Below are 6,451 nucleotides of genomic sequence, written 5' to 3' on the forward strand. Positions count from 1 at the left end.
GGAAAACGATGGAAACGTATAGTTCTTGAGGAAAACTATAACGTGTAGTTTTGAGAAAAAAAGAAGAAAAATTGAATGTTATTTATTTAAGGAGAAAAATTTTAGCACATTGTTTTAAAAAAAATTATAACGTATAGTTTTAAAAAAACTTAAACATGTAGTTTTTTTTTTTAATTTGGTTTCTTAGTTTTGAAAAAAAAATCTAACGTATGATTTCAAAAAAATTAATGCATTGATTTAAAAAAAATTGAAACGTATAATTCCAGAAAATGAACACCGTTTCAAACTTTAACTTATCCTATGGATATGATTATAATAATTGAATTCGAAATGGAACCCTCATTGCAAGCAACTACGATGATGATAATAGCTAAGTGATGGCGGTGATAATAGTAACAGCCATTATCATCGTACAATTCAGCACCCTCGTGTATATGGTGTGTTAGTCATTGAGATCCCCCATTACCGAAAAGCAACACGTGCAAACATTCGCACAAGTTAATAGTTCAATCGCGTGCTATACCACCGTTCGTACAGACACTGACTCTTCATTTGCATAAATCAATCTCTCTCTTTTTTTTTTCCTTTTTTCATTTCACGACGGGATCGTGCTGGCACATCCTAGTATCATCTATCACTTTTTCCATGCGCGTATAATAACAATACAGATAGTGTAACCGACCTAATTCCAAATATACATAATATTCAATGATTATATTGAATACGTTATATTGCATAATACTGAATGGAAAAGAAATTTAATATCAAAACTGAAACTCTCTCTCTCTTCCGAGAAATGCGTTTGTTTACTAACAAATTACGTAAATTTCTTTTGAAAAAAGAAAAAAATTCACGTTTGTGATGGGCATCAATTTTAATTTTTCATCTTCGATATACTGTAAATTCGATTAGATTTTTACCTTAAACACCTATCAATTCAATTTCCGATATAGGAAAAATTAAGTAATTTTTGAGTGAGATTTCTTGGAAACTGAAAATTGATTTAACAGAAAAATTTGATACACAAGCTTTAAAAAGTTAAATATTCGACTACAATTACAAATTCACTGAATATGGATTTAGTTATTATCAAATTTTTGCCTAAAAAAATTTCTCAAAATTTTTGAAATTTAAGAGATTTATTCAATTTTTTTTTTTTTTTTTGGTTTTAATGATTTCGAGATTCGTTTCTATTGTTTTCACCTTCAACAACTGTACGTTATGAGTACGAGAAACTACGTATGATTTTTTTTTTTCAGAGCTATACGTTCTAATTTCTTTAAAACCATTCGTTCTAATTTTTTTCGAAACTTATAAGTCTAAGTTCTAACGTTTTTAATGCATATATACATACAGATTATGATAGATACAAATATATTAGATATATACCATACAGATATATTAGATATATACAGTACTATACAGATATATTAGATATATACAGTACTATACAGATATATTAGATATATACAGTACTATACAGATATATTAGATATATACAGTACTATACAGATATATTAGATATATACAGTACTATACAGATATATTAGATATATACAGTACTATACAGATATATTAGATATATACAGTACTATACAGATATATTAGATATATACAGTACTATACAGATATATTAGATATATACTATACAGATATATTAGATATATACTATACAGATATATTAGATATATACTATACAGATATATTAGATATATACTATACGGATATGTATTAGATATATATACTATGCTTCTATAATTTTTTACTCAAAACTATAAGTTTTTTTTCAAAGACTACAATCGAATCCCGTTTTAACGAATACTGATATAGCGAAAATCTCGTTTTAACGAACATGTTTCTAATCCCCCAGATAAGTTAACATAGGAACAATGCGGAAAAAACTGTAATTCCTTTATAACGAAATTTCGTTATAACGAAGTGATTTTTCCGGTCTCTTGGAGTTCGTTATAACGGGATTCGACTGTATATTGAATTTTTTTTTTAACTATACCTCTTTTTTTTTCCTCAAAACTATAGAGCAGGGGTTCTTAACCTATTGGTCGCGACTTAAATTCGGGTCACAGGGGCTACCGCGATGGGTCGTACAAACTCACTTATTACAGCCAGGAATTCTTCAGCTATGGGTCCTGACCCAAATTTGATTTGCAAGGGGCTGCCGGGGAAAGATCGTACGAATCCATTTACAGCTAAGGATTCTTGAGTAATATGTTTCGTCCGGAACTTGATTTTGCAGGGGCTTCCGAGATGGGTCGTGCAAATTCGCTCACAGCCAAGAATTCTTATGCTACGGATTACTACCCTAACTTGACTCACGTGGACTTCCTAGATGCGTCGTGCAATACACATCCACTTACAGTCCTGTTATGAATGCACTTATTGCGTCACCAATTTCAAAAAACATACAATTGCATGGGTCGCGAAGCTGATCTTGTTGCCAGTTTTGGGTCGTGGCTGGAAAGGTTAAGAACCCCTGCTATAGAGCTTCGATAATCTATCTTATATAAGATAGATTCTTCTTGAAACTTCGAAAAAATCGGCATATACTTCTCCATGCCCTATATTTCTTAATAAAAAAAATAACAATTAAAAAAAATGCTTATCATAGAGCAATAAAAATAATATTAACCCTATGGCTTTGACGAGATATATCGCCTTCTTAAGAGCTTTTCTACTCTATAGCATTGACAAGCCCAAATACTTTTCTAAATCTGATTTCTCCAATGGTATACATTTTCCTATTTACCCTTTACTTTGCACCTGCTAAAAAATCATGCTGCATTAAAATAATGGCATTTTACATGGAATATTGTGTTTTCTTCTATGTCTTGTAAAGGGCTAGTAAAAATAATATTAATGATATTATAATATAGTAAATGATACTTCTAAATGCGTTGTGAACCGAAAAAAAAAATCAACATCATCGAGTTCATTACGCGTGAAACTTGAAATTTGATGTCAAAAACTGCTTAGATTGCATAAAATTGTTATTATCTTTAGGGGATTTTTTTCTGTCTACACGGTGATTATTCAGAAAATTGGAAATATAAATACCGAACCATTCGAAAAGTCTCATTATCGAGCTCACCCCCAGTTTTTAAAAGCTTCTATTTTGTAATATTAAACATGCAATAGTTATACAGTAGTTGGATCATTAAAAGAGATACTACAGAAAATTTGTGTATAGTGTTATAACAACGATTATTTTCCACCCGAAAGCTTCAATAGTGTAACACAAAACACAAGGTAGTTAAATATAGCTCAAGCTAAAATATCTTCATATCACATTATATATATATATAATTAACTTTCAGAGAAAAACCTACAAAAAGTCATTTGTTATTTCAGTGTTTATTTTGATTTTTTGATCGTTTATCGTAAAGATTGATCATTCCCTGCTCCAATCCAACGAGCATGTTCGAGAGTATTATAAAGATATAATAGCAATAATAATAATTCATGATTCACATTCCAGACGTGGAACTCAGTCAGGCATTTCCTTTTTTAAACAATTTCATTTGCGTTCGCAATGATGAAAAAAATACGTAAAATGTCCTAATTGGAAGTTTCAAAATTTTGCCGGAATTAGCCGGCAAATATTCAAATTTTAGCCGAGTCAGAGGCTAGAAAATTGATAGGAAACTTCCTTTTTCCGTACACTGCGTATTCATAAATTATAGTTTGTTAAGCTAGTTTTTTTATTTAAGAATTCATTCAAATTTTGTTGATGCATAGATGCGTTAATTGATGATAATGCACGAATTGTAAATAATTATGAGAAATTATGTGGCTGATGAGGCTTTCGGGAGCATTAGGACTATTTTTCAGGCCAATTTTGAATTTATTTTCACTGTTTCTTCAATGATATTTATTGGTGTTAGCAACTTCAAAATATTTGCAAAATTTCTGAAATTATGGTACAGTATATAGCAATATTTTTTCAACCGTTTTACAACAGCGAACCGGCAAACCAAGAGATACCCTGGCCACACCTTCATGTATCAATTACGACTCAAAACGGCGGACCAGTGAAAATAGTTGAAAAATTTCGCACACCAACGGAAATGGGAGGAAATAGTTTGTGTGAACCGGCAAATGTAGGCTAAACAAATAGGAGAAATAATTTGAGGTACTTCAAAAAAACTAAAATAGGAAGAATAATTTGAGGTACTTCAAAAAACACCTAAAATAAGAGAAATAATTAGCAGACCATAAGCAGGAGAAATAATTTGTGAATCTCAGCCACAAAAATACTAAAGAAGAGAAATTAATGGTTTGCGGACCAGCAAAAAAATACGAAAACAAGAGGAATAATTGGCGGACCGGTAAAAAATATAAATAATTTGCAAACCGGTGGGAAAAAACATGAAAAATAGTTTGCAGACCAGCCAAAAAAATACATAAATAGCAGAAAAAAATTTGCAGACCGGCAAAAAATGGGAATAAACAGTAAAAATAATTTTCAGATCAGCAGAAACATAAAGTCCAATATTATAATCCAGAAAAATTGATTAAATTCAATTTTATTGACATAACTCTTATAAAACTTGCATTACACCACTAATGATGATCATATAATTTTTTTATTAGCAATTTGCAGCAGTTAATTCAATTGAATAGGTGTCTTCTTTAGAATTTCCTATAAAGTAAATTTTGTAAAAGAAAATTTTATCGTCTAAAATATTTTAATATCAACGTCTTCAACGTTGTCACGATGTTGAGAAAATCAAAAACATTAATTTCATGCCGAAAACAATGGCTTCTCAAAAAAATATCCTTAATCTTTATATTTAATAAGGGATTAACAGAAAAAATTAATTATATTCTTAAAATTATGATATAAGTATAAGTTCAACTAATAATTACTGATAGTTTCCTTCACCAAAAATAATCACAAATATCACACTAACCTTTTCTCTAATGCATACTCGTCTTGTTTTTTACATCTCGCTCTCACTAACAACTGTTGCTTTTCGAGATACGAACGATCAAATAATCACCCGTCCTCTTTCTTGATCATTATTCTTCGTCCGGCATGATAATTATTTTCAATTATTTATGGGAGAGATCCCATTGTTTCCAAAATAACAGTCCAAGCCCCAGAGATATAACTTCTCTTTCCAGAGTATACAAACTTTCCAAAGAAAATAAGGCTTATAAATAAACTGTCCGCTACATAAACAACGTGTAGTTATATATCAGGGAAGAGCGTGATCAAAACCGCCGGCCATAAAAGAATCCTTCAAGAAAAAAAAACGTCCGTTCACTTTCGTTGCGGACAACTTTTTGATCGCGGATTACTGCGAGGGATACAATAGCCATGTCGGTTTGGCGGACTTTCCGCTAGGCTTGGCGGGTAAAATAAAACTATTTTCTTTTTTTTCCCAATCCTTTTTGGTAGTAAACAAGCAACTTTTTTGCAACATTTCAAGCACACAAGAGACACATTTTGTGCCTGAAAAGGGACCTGCCAAAAACAAAGACAATACCCAAGTTGAATACTCTATTCAACATTGTATTTACCTGCCCTTTCGCTATTCGCTTTTCTTTTGTGTTGTCTATTTTTCTATCCGCTGTATATATTTTCAAACAGCTTACGCCACTGTATTCCTCAAATGTCGTCTCTTTCTTGTGTTATTGCAGAGCTGTACCTTGTTCGGTTTATTATTTTTAATTACAAGTATGTTTCCTTGGAAACTATTATCTTTATGGGTTTTTCTTTCTTTCCGTTAATCTATAGACCGGAGGAATTATCGATATGTGTGTGTGAATGGAAGTTGATGGGAATTGGTATAAGAAATACAATTAATTTTTTTCGGAAAAATTTACCTAGAATGAATTTGCAAAGGGTGGGTGCGTGTGTGAAATGCTTTAGAAAAACAATGTTATTGGCGTTTGAGATGAAATCAAGTGTGAACTTGACACATGACAAAACAATGTTTCAATTAACACACAGAAAATGCGTACAATATACAGGGTATTCTATAAATTCGTAAATATTGTGAAAATTCGTAAAAATTGAAGGAATTTTTTATATTTGAAAATGCAATTATTCTCATAAAAAAAGTATTAGTATCTCAAAAAATTATTCTCCCTATTTTTTTTATCCTTCGGCACAAGATTTAAAAAAGAAATAGTTCAAATTTTCATCGATAGAAAGTACTGCTCTAGAGCTGAATCTTTCTTCAATCTCTTCTCCGTCCGAAACGTTCGTAAAGCTTCAGCTTTCGATTTGCAGCTGAGGTAAAACAATTTCACCAATGGTGCTTTATATCCACCCAATATCAAAATCATAATAAAAAACCTCATGTAACAGGATCCAGTAAAAGAAGGTAAGAACACCCTGAATGGTATAGGACTGGACTCCGATTTGCATATTTCCACCGATTTTCTTTCGTGCAGCGCTCTCTAACGACACAAATTTGAACTAATT

At 31.2% G+C, this 6,451-nt stretch overlaps 1 protein-coding gene across 2 annotated transcripts in view; it reads right to left on the bottom strand.

Annotated features, from left to right (window-relative positions):
• Window positions 1-5,290, bottom strand: part of LOC149064731 (heparan sulfate glucosamine 3-O-sulfotransferase 1-like) — a 147,436-nt gene extending 142,146 nt beyond the window's left edge. For both annotated transcript variants that reach the window (XM_089254950.1, XM_089254949.1), the window contains exon 1: window positions 4,929-5,290. The gene's annotated coding sequence lies outside the window, so the exon portion shown is untranslated. The remainder of the gene's footprint in view (window positions 1-4,928) is intronic.
• Between the last annotated feature and the right edge of the window lie 1,161 nt (window positions 5,291-6,451).

The sequence above is a fragment of the Pholcus phalangioides genome, unplaced genomic scaffold (genome assembly GCF_987345545.1).
Source record: "Pholcus phalangioides strain wild (caught in Gottingen) unplaced genomic scaffold, Ppha-v1.0 ptg000042l_1, whole genome shotgun sequence".
Classification (NCBI taxonomy): Eukaryota; Metazoa; Arthropoda; class Arachnida; order Araneae; family Pholcidae; genus Pholcus; species Pholcus phalangioides.